A 15,614-nucleotide genomic window follows, 5' to 3' on the forward strand; every position below is an offset into this window, starting at 1 on the left:
TTTCTAGTGAGCACCATAAAAAGGAATTCTCTTTGTGTCTCTGTCTCTTTAAATCTGCTCACATGTCGCAGAGAAGCCTACTGGGACAAGCCTGTTTTGCCATCTCTCTCCCTGCTCCGGGGACAAACTTCCAGAGGTCAGGGGCCTTTCCCTGTGCTATGGTTTGGGTGTTTGATGTCTCCCCAGAGTGTCATGTGTTGGGCGTTATTCCCCTGGGTGGTAGTGTTAGGAGGTGCTGGGGACCTTGAGGAGAGGTGGCCTGGAGAGAGGTCCTTGGGTTATTGGGGTGTGTCCTCAGCAGGGATTGTGGGACTCCTGTCTCTCTGGCTTCGTGTTTGGAGATGTGAACATTTTCTCGCAGCCCCGTTCCTGCCCTTGCCATGGCCATGAGGTGATACAGCCCAGGAGGGCCCTCCCAGAGCTGAGCCATGCCACCCTGCATCCTTGAACCCCCCCACCTCCCCACAAGCTGTGAACTAAGTAAAGCTCCTTTCTTTATAAAGTTGACCTGCCTGGGGCATGTCATCACAGCAACAAGAAGCCGACTAATACATCGTGCTGTCCACAGTGCTGGCTCCCAGAAATACACATTGAATGAATGGATGTGTCTTGTTCATTCAAGAAAACCTGCTGATTTCCCCAAACTCAATCCATTCAAACTCAAAGGATGGAGATCAGTAACCCACGACAGGAGCACCTCGAGGACAGGGCCATGTCTCCTTTGCCTCTGGATCCCCATCTTGGCATGGTGCTTGGTCTGGACAGAGTGTCCAACAAATATCGAATGAGATTGGGTAAAAGACAGCACTAATAGTATGTGACGGTGACTGACAACCTCTGTTGCCGGTGACACACTGGACACCAGGGGCAATTGGCATGTACCTGTAGAGTGACCGGATGAAGGGACATGTGGACTAAGGAGGAGATGAGTGAACTTCTGCACCTGTGAAAGGTACCACCTAGTGTCTGATGCCTGGTGTCCACTAATGTCCCCTTGCCCCAGGAAGGCTGGACAGAGCCTTAAGTTCTGAGCAAGGGTCTCTACGACTCTTCCTGTGACTCTCCTCTCTCTTGCCATCAACAGACCACCTGGGAGCTTCTAGGAGCCCCGTGATGCCAGCGTTGCCCTCCTACCTGACTGCGCCAGAGTCGAGAGGCCAAATATGTTTGGATAAAAATTTTGAGGCCTGGGATTGAGGTTTGGAGGGCTCTGGCAGTAATGTCTGAATTTTTTCCTGGCTTTAGGTTGTCACAGTATGTGACTTTCTGCAAAGATGGTCTTGGTGTTTTGGTAAGAAGTCTAAAATAGCCAGGCATGGTGGTGCAGGCCTGTAATCCCAGCAGCTCAGGAGGCTGAGACAGGAGGATCAGCAATTTTGTGAGGCCCAAGAAACTTAGTGAGACCCTGTCTCAAAATAAAATTTAAAAAGGCTGTGGATGGGCTCAGTGGTTGAGCAGCCCTGGGTTCAATCCCTGGTACAAACAATAATAATTATAGCCTAGGACAGCAATATCTTAATTATTCTACCCATCCCTGTGGACTGCACCTCACTCAGGATGTGGCCATGGCCATCACCTCTGGCCATACTGGTTGCATGATCTTGTTTTCCTAGAGAGCTGACCCCAGTTCCATCCTTGTCCCCGCCACTTGATTGGAGGAGGTGTCCCAGGATGACCACGGGAAAACGGATTCCTGCGTCCAGCTGAGCACGTGCCCCTCACTCCTTGCTGCTTCCTGCCTGTTGCTCACCAGGCACCCCCATGCCCTGGAGACTATCCCTGTTGCCAGCTGTTGTGATTTTAATCCTGGCTGTTTTTCCTTCCTGGAGACCAGGGACCTTCCTGAGGTTCATCCATACAAAGCTTCTCTGTGGCCATTTCCTCCAAAGGCTGCTCCCTGGAGGACTGGTCACCATCCACCCGTCTCTCCGGGTGAGGGGCATGGGCTAGTTGCTGGGGCATTGGGGGGGGGGTCTCACTGTTGTTTTCCTTGGCTCTCTGCTCCTAGCTTAGTCAAAGCCAAGTTCTGCTGGGGCCTGGAGCCCGTCTAAGTGCTGACCCTGCTTGGCACGCCCAGTGTTCTCTGGCAGTGATGGTGCTTTTCACAGCTTTCTGCCCTGAGAAAGGCCACTGTCACTGCAGGAGGAAGAGCCTCCTGTTCACACTCTCATGTGCTTATTGACAAGGCCTGATGTCAGGAGAGGGCGCACCAGGAATCTCTGTGTGGCCTGCACTGAGCTGGGCATCCTGGGGTCCTGCTGGCCTCCTCTGGACCTCCCATACCCAGCTCTGGACCTGAGATTCCAACCCTGGACTCTCCCAGAGGTCGACCTGGAAGCCAGAGATGAGGATTCCACTTGAACTTGCCTTCTGCAAGCTGGGTAGTCTTTGCAAACGACATCTTCCTGGCCCCTTGCTTCTTTGTCTATTAAATGGGATTTTAAAAAATTTAAAAATGCCACCATGCCATGTCAGCTTCCAGGAGCAGGAGCCTGTTGTGATGCTCAGATGACCTGAGGATGCAGACACAGCACTGGGAGTGCTGGGTGCTCCAAGGGTGTGGCTGTATTTATGTTTTATATTATAATCCTGAGCTTCTGTGGGCAATGCCAGCCCAGGGAAGAGACAGCCAGCCAGGACATATGTCAGCCTTTAAATGGGGGAGATAATGAAAAATGGTGAAGCCAAGATTAATTTTCTTAAGCAATCAAGAAAAAGCAAGAGAGCTGGGCGTGGGGGCAAATGCCTGTAATCCCAGTGGTTCTGGAGGCTGAGACAGGAGGATGGTGAATTCAAAGTCAGCCTCAGCCATTTAGTGAGGGCTAAGCAATTTAGCAAGATTCTGTCTCTAAATAAAATAATAAAAAGGGCGAGGGATGTGGCTCAGTGGTTAAGTGCCCTTGGATTCAGTCCTTAGTACCAAAGGGAGTGGGGGAAGAAAAGTAAGAGACATGTACTAACAGTCAGCAAAAAATGTCACCTGCCATTTCTTGCTGCCATATTGTATTAATATAATGGAAAAAGAAAACATGGTGAAAATGCTTATTTGCAAAACAACAGAAAATGAACCGCGGGATTGTCAAGTTGTGTCTGTCCTCCTTGGCTTCAGTTCTCTCCGGTTTTGTCACTGTGGAATTAGGGCATTCTCGCACCTCTGCCAAGCCTCGGGGACATTCATCACCCCTGGGGCACTGCCTGGAGTCCTTCTGGCCTTGTTTTTGCTCAGAGGTGGCCTCTGGCTTTGAGAGAGATGGTTCCCTTCCCTTCATTGGCATTTCCAACGAGATTCCAAAGATCCACTGGTCCTCCCCTTCTCCAGTCCCTCTCACTAGCTGCAGGGACCTGCCCTCATGGTTCTTCCTTGTGCCCTGGGCCACTTTTCAGTTTCTCTTGCAGGCCTTCCTGCCTCCTCCACCAAACGGCTGGATGCCGGAGGCCTACAGGACGCTAGTGTTGCAACTCTCTTTTGCTTTAAATCTTTTTAGTATAGAAAATTTCAAACACATACAAACATATTAAGAACAGTACAATGACCTCCTAGTACGCTGTCACCCATCCATCTTCAACAGATCCCAGCTGGGGCCTTACCTCTCTCCCTTCATCCTCCACCATCTATACCCCCAGGCGATTCAGGGAGCTGAACTTCTTTCCCAGGCTCAGGAGCATTCTGGGAGGCACTGAGGACCAGCACAAAGTGCCTGTGGCTGGTCTGCACTCCCCGTGACTGTCACGAGGGGACATACCTCAGGAGGTGGTCATCCAAATAGTCATGAGAGGTGCTTACCTCCGCTGCTCAACGGGAAAAGGCAAATCCCCCCTGCAACCTACCACTTCAGACCCATTAACTTAGCAAAACTTTTTTTGGTAAGGTCTTGAATATACCAAGTATAGTTGGGGATGTGGCGCCTCACCTTATACAGGTGGGAGAACAAATGAGCAGAAACCATTTTTGAGAGAAGTTTGGCAAAAGCCAGAAAAGCAAAAAGTGCTCCTACCCCATGTCCGGTCACTTAATTTCTAGGTCCATGTTGCAGAGAATAAACAGAGAGTTGGCAGAGAATCTTCTTGCAACATTAAAAAAAAATCAGAAACAATCAGAAAATAATTATAAAACTGTTTTTTCCATGGAGCAGTTAAAATGAATGAACTACAGCCACATGTACCAACGTGTGTATCTCAAAGACGTAATGTTGAGTGGGAAAAGCAAGTTGCAGGAGAAATCACCATCAGAATGCCATTTGTATATAGTTTGAAAACATGCAGATGAGTATTGTGAAATGTGTACGGATGTTCTCTTAGGATGCTTTCTCCTGCTAGAACAGATCATTGCAGACTGGGTCATTCATAAGTAACAGATATTTATTTGCCTCGTGTTTCTGGAGACTGGGAAGTCCAAGATCAAGGGGCTGCACCTGGAAGGGCCTTCTTGCTGCATCCTAACGTGGAGGAAGGGCCACTGAGCGCAAGTGAATCAGACACAATGGAGGCCACATTCGTCCCTTCTTAGGAACCCACTCCTTCCATAACTAACCTGCTCCCTGGATGATGGCATCAGTCTATAGCATATCATATTCTTATTGTAACTTACACTCCTTTTAAAGGGTCTAACCTCTCAATAAAAGGACAATTAAATTTCAACATGAAGCAAAGTAGATTCACAAAGATGTATTAAAACTCTAAATCCTGCTTGAGGATGATAAACAGCAAACTTACGAACGTTTCTTCTGGGGAGAAGGGAGATGGCAAGAGCAATATGCAGGGGGCTTCAGGTCTGTCATGGTTTCATTTTGTAAAAGTGAACGTCTAAAGCAAATAAGGCTTAGTGTGAAATTTGATGAAGCCAGGTAGGTGGTAGATTTGTATCTTCTAGGCTCATCTGCATGTTTGGTAAGTTTTCCAATAAAATGAATCAAGTAATAAAAAATATGACACAGTCCCTCCTAAGGGTGAGGCCTGACGGATTCCTCCCACTCCATGGGGCTCATCTGTGCTGGGTGCCAGCCTCTGCTCCCCGGCACCGTCCCTCTTCTTCCAGGACCCCTGAGTTGGAAAATGCCAAGGCCCAGGAGTGGGGAACCCCAGTCTTCCAGGCCTGGCTCCCTTCCAGAGCCCTGTCCTCCATGCTTCATGATACATCCACCCCTTTGGTCTGGGTCCACCAGGGCCTGCTCAAGGTCTCGTAGCTAACCAACACCTGGGTTCTCTGCCAGTGTCGCAGGGTGTTTGGACACCGTCTGTGAGGGAGTCTGTGTTTCATTAGGAGCTGGGAATCCAAACATGTAATTTATTCTATTAAAGTGTGACATGTCACAGCTGCTTCCTGGGTGGTCTGAGCCTGCACTCCATCTAGATGGTATCTGGGGAAACCATACTTTCACTTATCCCCCGCAGGAGATCACAGACCAGCCCGACTCCCCCCGCCATGGCCACACCACAAAGACTACAGCCTTCAGACACACTCTCGGCCTGCTGGGTAATTAGAACAAGTCGGGCACGTTTGGCTGCTTAATTTATGACACCGATGGCATTTTGGCACGGCCTTGGCCTTCTGATCCTGGAGTCCCTTTGCCTTACATCCTTGGGTGCGGACGAGTCTAAACTCCTTTCTCTGGGAGGTGTCCCTCTCCTCCCTGTGACAGTGCCAATCTGGCCTCCACGCTGTCCAGTCGGGGCTGTGGGTTGGAAGTTGAGAAGTGGGCAGTGTGTAGAACCAGCAGGGCACCGTGGCCACCCAGTGGGGGACCCATGACACCGTCCTGTCTCCATCTCTCTATCCACATCTGTGTGGCCCTGGGCAAGCCACTCTCCCTTCTAGAACCCTGTTCTCTCACCAGGACAGGGAGGCACTTGGAGGAGGAGATTAGCTCTTTCCCAGCTGGGAGGAAACTGGAGAGCGCAAAGATGGTAAAGTGTGTCGGGAGTGGAGCTTGTGCTTGATGCTTAAAAAGATCCTCTGAAGTGCTGGGTTTCCTCCAGCAGGTGCCTGAGCAGGCTGCCCAACGTCAGGCCTCTGCCAGGCCAGTCAGACCCTCTGGCCAGCAGGTCTACATAAGTCTCAGGTGAAAACCACAGGAAACACATTCATTTGTGTAATTAATCAACAAGGAACTCTTAAAATGGAAGTCTCCAAGAAGGGTATGGATTAAAACATCTTTTTTTCTTTTTTTTTTTTTTTAGTGCTGGGGGCCAAACCCAGGGCCTTGAGCATTTTAGCCAAGTGCTCTACCCCTGAGCCACATGTACACCTTCATCTATTTTCATATGTATTTTATTTTGTGGTACTGGCCAACCCCTGGGCCTCATGCATGCTGGGAAAGCACTCTGCCATGGACGGAGCTGGAACCCCAACCCTGGTGTCTGTGGTTGAGGGAGGGAAGGTGGAGCCACTGAGTCAGGGCCCAGCCTACCTCCTGCCTCACAAGCCTGACTCTTGCTGGGCCCTGAGGTGGCACCCCGTATCTCAGTGATCGCGGTGGCTGGTAACCCAGCATCTCTGCCCCACCTCTGAGGCTGTCAACGCTGTTCCCTATAATTTCCCCCCTCCCCCTCCAGCCACAGACTGTTATTCAAGGTCACCTGAGATGGCGGTTTCCCTCTCCAGCTTGATGGCCTTGGCTGGAGCCATCCTTGGCCCTTCGTTTTCACCTCCAGGTTGACACTGGCTTAGGAGGGCAGAGTTCTACGGCCAGAGCAGAATTGTGGGTTCTTCCAGCCTGTGGCTGCGATATGAGGTTCACTGAGGAAGAAGCTCAGACAGTGGACTGTGGATGGCCAGCAGCCTGGAGGGCAGACCCGGGTCTGATGGCATCCCCAGCCAGGGCGTGCTTCTCTGCCTCACTGCTGGAGCTCCCCATCCCTGAGATTGTGGACACAAGGCAGGGTGGCCAGTTGGTGGCCTGATGCCACAGCATGTGTATGGTGGGGAAAGGGCTTCCCCAGCTGGGAAGTAGCCATGTCCTGTAGAGCCAGGGTCAAGGCCGGGGTCAAGGCCAGGGTCAAGGCCAATGTTAGAGGCAAGAGAAGGGGTCTGCAGAAGGTCTAGGATTGGATAGGCCTGGGTGGTCCCCAGGGTGAATCCTGGAGGCACCCAAGTATGGCACAGGGATTCCTAAAACACAGCACTAGTTTCTGTCCCTTTTCATTTTCTTCTCTAGTAACAGAAGTCTTTTTTTTTTATTTTATAAATCTCATTTCCCCCTCCCCCTTCCTCCCTTTCCTTCTTTTCCCTCCCTCCCTCCCTCCCTCCTCCCCCCCCCCCTCTCTCCACTTGTCCACCCAGCATAAAGTCTACATTTATTTCCTGGTCTCCTGCATCTGATTAAGCTCTATCTTACTACCAGGTATGGAAGTCAATGTGAGAAACTTGTAAAAGAGAAAAGATATTTTTTTTCTTTCTGCCTGCTTTCTGGAAAGCTAATGTGATGGCAGATACTAGAGCATCCGTCTTGGGCCTGGAAATGACCAAGTAAGCCACACTTGGTGGCACCCCATGTGCTTTTTCACAACACTGTGGTCCACCTCCCGCTGGGCTTTTGTGTAAGGTAGAAATACACGTTTATCCATATTTTTAGATCTCTGCTCCATTAGGGTTTCTGTGCCCTAATCCTAAATTACAGAAGAGTGTTCCTTTTTTCAGTTTTCTTGCAATCTTCTGATTACCTTTTGGCCTTGGTTGGTCATGAGCACCTCTCTTAAGCCTTGATAAATCTCTCCTGTTTTAGCAAAGAGAGAAACTGGATTTTCTCAGTGTCAGGGTCTTGGGTAGCAACAGCATCTAACTGTAATTTATTGACATTGTTTTGTTTCTATGGTGTTTATTTTTAGGTTACTATTTACTTAAAGTAAATGATACTTCTTTTCCATTTACAATAGTGACATGAGGTCACTTTCCTTTTTAAGTAATCTGCTTAGGCAAAAACAATTGAGTCCATTTAAAAGATATTAAGTGACTAAGGGCGCAGGTTAAGTCAGCCACAGCAGACATCAAGGGTGACTGGAGGGTGACTAAAGGCTGGGAAACAAGGCCACAGATCGTGCTGATTCACAAGGAACCCTCTAAACATTTCTTCCTCCAATATTTATGGCTCTTGTTTTGGATGATTCAAAGTATTCTTGTAATGGGGCTTCCTGATTCCTCATAGCACTAATTCAATAAAGACTCCCACAGACCAAGCATCATGGTTAAATAGCATGATGAGCTCTGAAGCCAGACTCCCTGGATTCAATTTCTGGCTCCTTCAATTACTAGCTGTGTGACCTTGGGCAAATTACCCTACCTCTCTTGAGTTCAGCATCTCATCTGTAAAATGGAGTTTGAAGATGTTGTTGGGAGGATTCAATGGCAAATTACACATAAAGTACTGACCACTGTCTGGTGCACAGGAAGTGCAATAAATGGTGGTTTTCGTTATTCTTGTTATGTCTTACTTGAGCACACAGCAGGGCAGTGCTGAGAGCCTGGTGCCGAGCTCTGTGGAGAAGAGTGACTGTATGGACGCCCTAGAGTTTCACGTCTTAATGGGGACATGTGCCCCTGTGCAGCACCATGACAGACACAGAAGCCACACTCGACGTGGAAATGCAAACCAACCAAGGACCGTCCTGGCACGTACTGCCAAGTTGAAAATGAAAGTTGTCCCACATCAGGTGGCCTTGAACTGTCATCTCAAGGAGGAGGACATCACATGACCAGGGGAGGGACAGAAATGATTGCATCTATTTTCCCATACATTCAGAGATTAATGAAGGACTTTCATTAAAATCATACTTTGTCTCCAATACTTGACTCAAAACAGATAACTTTCATCGTGGAAAAATAAAATGAATACAAACCTCGCTGACTTGCTTCAATTCTACTGGATGCCTGACTAGGAGATAGGAGGCTGGGAATATCATATCTATGAATTTTCACCTCTGGGCATGCGAGGACAGACCCATGCCCCCGATGGTCACGTGGTTTGGTGGAGAGAACCCTGGGCTGGGAGCCAATGGACTTGGGCTTCAGCTTCTCCCCACCCTGGGTGACTCTGGTGACGTCAATCACTTCTTTCATTTCCTCATCTTTAATCAAAATAACAGGACCAGCCTGAGGATTCTCTGTCATTTGGTTCCTCTTTATCTGGGAAGCAGCAGGAAGCAGAGAGGAGCCGGCTACATGACCAATCCCCAGCTTGCCCTGGGTGTTGGGGCCCCGCTGGCTTGAGCTCACTCCATCGTAAGTGGGCACAGTAGGCACCTTGAGCCTCAGTTTTCTCAGCTGTAAAATGGGAATTAAAATACTTACTGTGTCGGAGTGCTCTAGGATTGAGGAGTAATGAACTGAAAAGGCAGCTCCCAGAAACAGAGAAGCAAAAGGGTAAAGGGCACATGACACGATGCTCAGGTTCTCTCTCAATGAATTAATCGGGAATCAAAATCCCACCCACTGGGCAGAGATTGGAAGCTTGGTGGTTCTCAGGTTGGTGAGGATATTCGGAGACGAGCATTCCTGTCTGCTCTCGGTGGAGGTCTGAACTGGAGCAACTCTTAACAAAAACATTTTTTATTGTGAAATAATTTATTTTTACAGAAGAGTTACTAAAACAATACAGGGAGTTTCTAATATAGCCTTTGTCTAGTGTCTGTTAACACCGACATCTTGCATTTCTAGTGTGCAATGATCCAAAATAAGAGCTTGACATTGGTTGATATGTTGTTGAAATGTAGCCCTCATTTGGATTTTGCCAGGTTCTGTACTAACATCCTTTTTTCTGTTCCAGGATCCAGTCCAAGGTACCAAGGTTGCTTCAACCTCCACCTTTATCTTAGTTGCCGTCAAACTGTGACAGTTCCCCAATCTTTCTTGCCTTTTGTGACCTTGACATTTTCAAGGAATATTCCTCTGATATTTTGCACCATCCTCAACTTGGGTTCTTGAGATGCTTTCTCTTAATTGGTCCGTGGGTAGAGATGTGGGGAGGAACCACAGAGGCGATGAGCGGTTCTCATCAGTGAGTATGTGATGTTGGTGTGTCTTGGTGGCTTGGTGAAGGTGGTGTCTGCCAGGTTTCTCGGCTACAAAGCCAGTGTTTTTCTCTCTTTGCTCTGTGTGTTGGAAGACAGTCCTTGGGTCCAGCTGGCATTCAGAAGAAGGAGAATTAAATTCCATCCTCTGGAGAGAGGAGCCTCAGAGAATTCATGAACATGTTCCACCAGGCTGATTGATGAATGTTTTGAGGAAGCTGTTTTGAAGCTGTCTCCTGTTTCTCCTTAAACTTTTATCCATGAACTTGAGCAGGTACTAGTGGATCCTGTCCACAAAAATTGCTCTTGTGATGCTCTAATCGTGTTCTTCTATTTCCCTCAGCCGTTTTGCGTTGATTGCTTGGAAGTCTTAGGGAGAGTCAGTCCATCTTATGTATTTGATAGTTTATTTATTTCAGTTTGGAATGATAGATATTTATTTGGTTCTTTGGGCTATAATTCAATGAAATTGTATCAAGAACATTTTCAGGGCGGCACATGCCCTTTCATATGCCCTCATAACTTTTTTTGAGCACTTTCTTACTTTTGGGTACTGTGACATATTCTGAGTTCATCATGTATTTTCCTAACCCCAGCCATTTCTCCAAGGAGCCCTGCTTCTTTTTACTGGAGAATGATGCTTAGAAACAAAGATCTGCCTACCAGGGGTGCACATGGCTATTGAGACGCCATTCATGCTAAGACCTCTCAGCAGATGGAGCTAGGAATGTCTGTGTTTATGTATATTAACTCCTATGAACCCATGAATACTTCTATCTATTATCTGTTTATCCCTCCATAACCTCAATAATGATGATGATGACAATTGAGTTTTACTGATATATCTAGCAGTAAGCCATATATATTCTAGCTCACTCCCTTGCCTATTTGTAACTTCTTTCTCCAAAAACTTGACTCTCATTATAATATATTTATTTGCTCATCCCCAGAATGTATGTAAAGTAGTTTCAGAATCTAAGTGGAATCTCCATGGGAAACAAATTTCACCACTGTGAGCAGAGTATCTATGCAGTCCTTCTTGTCTGTGGCTTTATAGCATCTGGTTCACACACTGTGTTCCAATTATTCAGATCAGAAGCAATGCTTTAAAAGGTGCAATCAAACACATGTCCTCTTTGGGCAGGCAATGTCAATTTCACAATTTGATATATTCCGTCAAATTGTGTAAACATACTTGTGCAAGGAAGTTTGCTACAGCAGGATTTGTTATGGTGAAAACCAGAAATGCTGGTGTGTCAGTTATCAAGGATCACAGTATACTTTATGGCACATAAATATGATGGCACATGCATGCATTTGAAAAGAACTAAGATCCCTTTACTTGTGATCTGGAAAATTAAAAAAAAAAGACTAAAATGCATATTGTAATTTGATTTGTATGGTGTCAAAACACTATATATATGTATATATTTATTGTCTATGCATAAATATGTTAGGAATGGTACAAAAGAAACTCGAAACCATGCTCACTGGTGGAGAGCAGAACTGGGGTGGGGGACTGTCAAAGGACGGTTGAAAGACAGTACATTTTTACTCTTGGTATTCCCTCTGTGTTTCTCCCTGAGTATGTATGACTTTTTATAAATGAAGACATTTAAAAGTGAAAAAAAAAAACCTTGAAAAGAGAGGTGGTTGCATGGAAGAGGTTATACATAACAAGAGGCTCCATTTCTGATGTGGTGAGATGAGTTTCTACGACATTCCATCCCATAGGTAATAACAGTGCATTCTGGACAAGATGCAAAAAGGCCATAATGCAAAGCCTCTGAAGAGTGAAAAAAATATCAGAGAATTTGGAAGGAAGTTGCAACTTCAAAGAAAGGACTGGCATGCGGCAAGTTCCCTGTTCTGATGGCTGTAGCATGAAAGAGGTGGGGCTGTCATGGTGGGAGGTGACTAAAATTCTGATAGAATCCACCATCCTTCTGGGACTGACAAATCAGAGTGCAGAGCTGGGAATGATGTTCCCATGGGAACATCTAGTGGGAGATCCCAGGAGGGAGAGAGTAGAGAGAGCACCTCCGTGTCCTGGGCTAGCTCTGCTGACTCTCTGGCTGACCCCTGTACCACATGTGAGCAGGGCATATTCAAAGGAGCTTGCAGCTAAGGAGAGCACAGCTGGACTGAAAAGTGAGCTCTTGCCCATTTTGGTTAACTCAGGGGTTGAAGTTTGAGTCTACCAATGAACTTCTAAAGCAATGACACCAGCACTCTTTGGAGGAATATAACAGAATCTGGGTGCTGCATACAGAACATTCACAATGCCTGTGATACAATCCAAAATAATCCATCAAAAGAACCAGAATTTCAAAAGAACCAGAAATCTGTGACCATTCTCAATTGAAAATACAATCAGTAGAGGTCAACTCTTAAGATGAACAGGCTGCTGGAAATCTCACTGAGAACTTTGAAGCCACTTTTATAACCATACGCTACAAGATAAAAAACAAAACGCATTCATAGGATTGAAAAAGATAAAGTTTCAACATAAAAACATAAATTATAATAAAGAACCATGTGAAATTTCTAGAACTGAAAAAATGTCATATCTGAACAACAGCAAAAATAATCACGGGCTTAATAGCATTATGGGCCTAATGACAATAGTCAGTGAATATAAGGAACTGCAATAGAAATTACTCAATGTGAAGAAGAGGGGGAAAAAGACTGAAAAAAAATGCATGAAGTTTTCAGCAGCTGCAGGACAGTATCTAAAGACCTAACCTACACATACTTGGGAGTCTTAGAGGGAAAGAAGAGAAAGAATGGGACAGAAAAACTGGCTGAAAAAATAATGGCGGGAAATCTGGCAAAAGACATTAACTAAACATACAGACTTACATGATGCTGTGAACCCCAAATGGGGTAAATGAACAAAAGGAAGGAAACCCCCATGCATTATCATCAAACCACTGAAAACCAAAGAGGAAGAGAAAAATCAGAGGCAAAGAAAACCAACTCATGAAATACCAGGGAGCAAAAATTTTACTGACCACCGATTTTTTATGAGAAAACACAGAGACCAAAGTATCATGAATCAACATCTTGAAAGGGCAGAAAAAGCAAAAACCAAACCAAACAACAACATAACCTGCAAAACCCCAAAACTGTCAACCCAGAATTCCTTATCCAGAAAGCATATCCTTCAAAAAAAAAAGTTAATAAGTGTGTACACATGCATCACATAGGCACACACATCATTAAAAAGAAAGTGAACACACACACACACACACACACACACACACACACACATCACCAACAGACTTGAACTATAAGATCGGCAAAGGAAGTTCTTCCAGCTGAAGGGAAAGGAGGACAACTTGCACCTCCAGGAAGGAGTAAGAACACCAACGGTGAACACCTGGGTAAATGAATACGATTATTTTTTCCTCTCAATTAAAATACACGTGACTATTTAAGAGGAAATCATTGCATTCCCTGCAGGCACAGCATGTGCTTGGGGAATGGGTAAATCCTGGTATATGCATAAAGTTTCTGCATTTTATGTGAAAAGAGACACAATATTAAAGCTATGAAAAATTAGGAGAGTCTTCTGTAATCCCTAGAACAGCTTCTAAAAAGTAATGCAAATATTTCTCTCTAAAAAGCCAACAGATACTTTAAAATGGAATTCTAAAATAGGCTTAAACAGTCCAAAGGAGGAAGGGAAGTGGGAACAGGGGAATGAAGGAACAGAAGGAACGGATGACCAATAATAAAATGATACTCTGAATTCCAACCATGTCGATACTTAAATTTATGTACTAATGAATGATAACTCCCACCATGATTATCATCAATTCCATGAAAGGTTTCATGCGAGGGGTCATCTTTGGATCAGATTCATCCTATAGAATATTGTTTAGGTCCTGAGCATCTAGGGTTTGGCTTCGTGTTGTCGGGCAGTGGGCAGTCGGGGCCCACAAAGAGGCCATCTGTCTGCTTTTTCAGTCTCAGCTGAGTGCCCAGGATTGAGCTCACCCTGGGTGCTTCGAGAAGCACAGAGTTAGCACCAAAAAGGACACAGCAGTCATGAATCTATCCTGACACATTCCTCCCTTTCCCTTAAATAGAGAAACCTCTTACCCAAGGTGAGTTTCTAAATACATTTTTCTTTCTTTTTTGCATCACAGTGGACTAAATCCAGGGGTGCTCTACCACTGTGCTACACCCCATCCCTCATTTTGCCTAATTAAACATTTTGAGACAGGGTCTTGTTAAGTTGTCCAGGACTGGCCTCCAACTTGTGATCCTCCTGTCTCAGCCTCTCCGGTGGGGTGACGGATTCTGAGCGTGCACAACCACACTCAACTCTAAGTAGATTTTAAAGACCATTAACATGCATGTTACATATTTAAAAATTTGGTACAAAAAAGGCTTGCAGTAAAAAGTTGGCCTCCGTCCTACCCTGGATTGTTGCACTAATTAGCATGAAGTTTTTTGTGTTCGCCTGGGCCACCTCTGGAGGGTGAGCGTGGCCCAGCGACATCGGTGGTGGGTGCATTCTCCTCCATTCCAGCAGATGTCTGCCTCATGTTCTTTTTTTAGCGCTTGAAACCAACTTCCTGGAATCTACGTCCTCATCATGGGCGAGTGATAGTCTTCCAGAAAGCTTGTTTTTATGGAGGAAAATCCAGCTAAGCATGGGGAACTGGTCCTGCCAGCTTCATAAAACACAGAATTTGCATTCAGAGAAAAGTCTTTTGTAACTAGGAGCCGAAGGGGTGTGGATGGCGAGCGCATGCAGAAATAGTCTCCGTTGGTTAAATTTAGGGATTGGGGGTAAAAAGTCATGGTTAAAGAACTATTGAATATTCAAAAGGTTTGGGATTTTGTTTCTCTCCAAAGGACGGGAAGTAGAGTGGAATAGTGAAAAGGTCAGGAGCTGTGGAATTCCACAGAGCTGGGTTTCATTCTTTTTCTGCCATTCATAGTGGTGGCAAGTCACTAACCCTGTCTAAGCCTCAATTTTGCCATCTGTTAAATGCTCCTGAGACACGGTAACTATTCAACAGCACAGTTGTCCTCTGAGCTCTTCCCCCTTTGGTGTTTCCCAGTTGTCTAATACTGTATTACAAACCATGCACAAACTTAGTGGATTAAGATAGCAGATTTTGCTCAATGCAGAGGCAGCTCTGGTATGCCTGCTGGTATCAGCGCCTTGGTAGGATCCCGTCCCCTTGCGTGTTGGCTGCATTTCATGACTTGCTTTTAATGATCACGACATGCAAAAGTGATGGGATGATCCTTTTGCGGTTCAAGTTATAAAAGATTGGGACTTGGGTCTTGCTGCCATTCTTCCCCTACTGCTTTCTTGGCTGGTGTGAAGCAAGCCGCCATGTTGGAGAGAGGCCCACTTGACCAGGAGCTGAAGGCCGGAGCTCCACAGGCCTCAGCAGCCACCTGAGTGATCCTGGGACAGCAGCCTTCCCCAGGAACAGCCCGAGAGGTAAACCCCAGCCAATACCTTGACTGCCCCCTGAGAAAGACCCCTTTGCCCAGGACCAGTGGAGCCAGACCAGCAGTCCTCACTTACAGAGGCTGTGAGAAATGAACCTCATCGCAAGGACTGAATTAAGGCCATTTGGAAT

This window comes from Ictidomys tridecemlineatus, chromosome 13 (assembly GCF_052094955.1).
Source record: "Ictidomys tridecemlineatus isolate mIctTri1 chromosome 13, mIctTri1.hap1, whole genome shotgun sequence".
NCBI classification, from domain to species: domain Eukaryota; kingdom Metazoa; phylum Chordata; class Mammalia; order Rodentia; family Sciuridae; genus Ictidomys; species Ictidomys tridecemlineatus.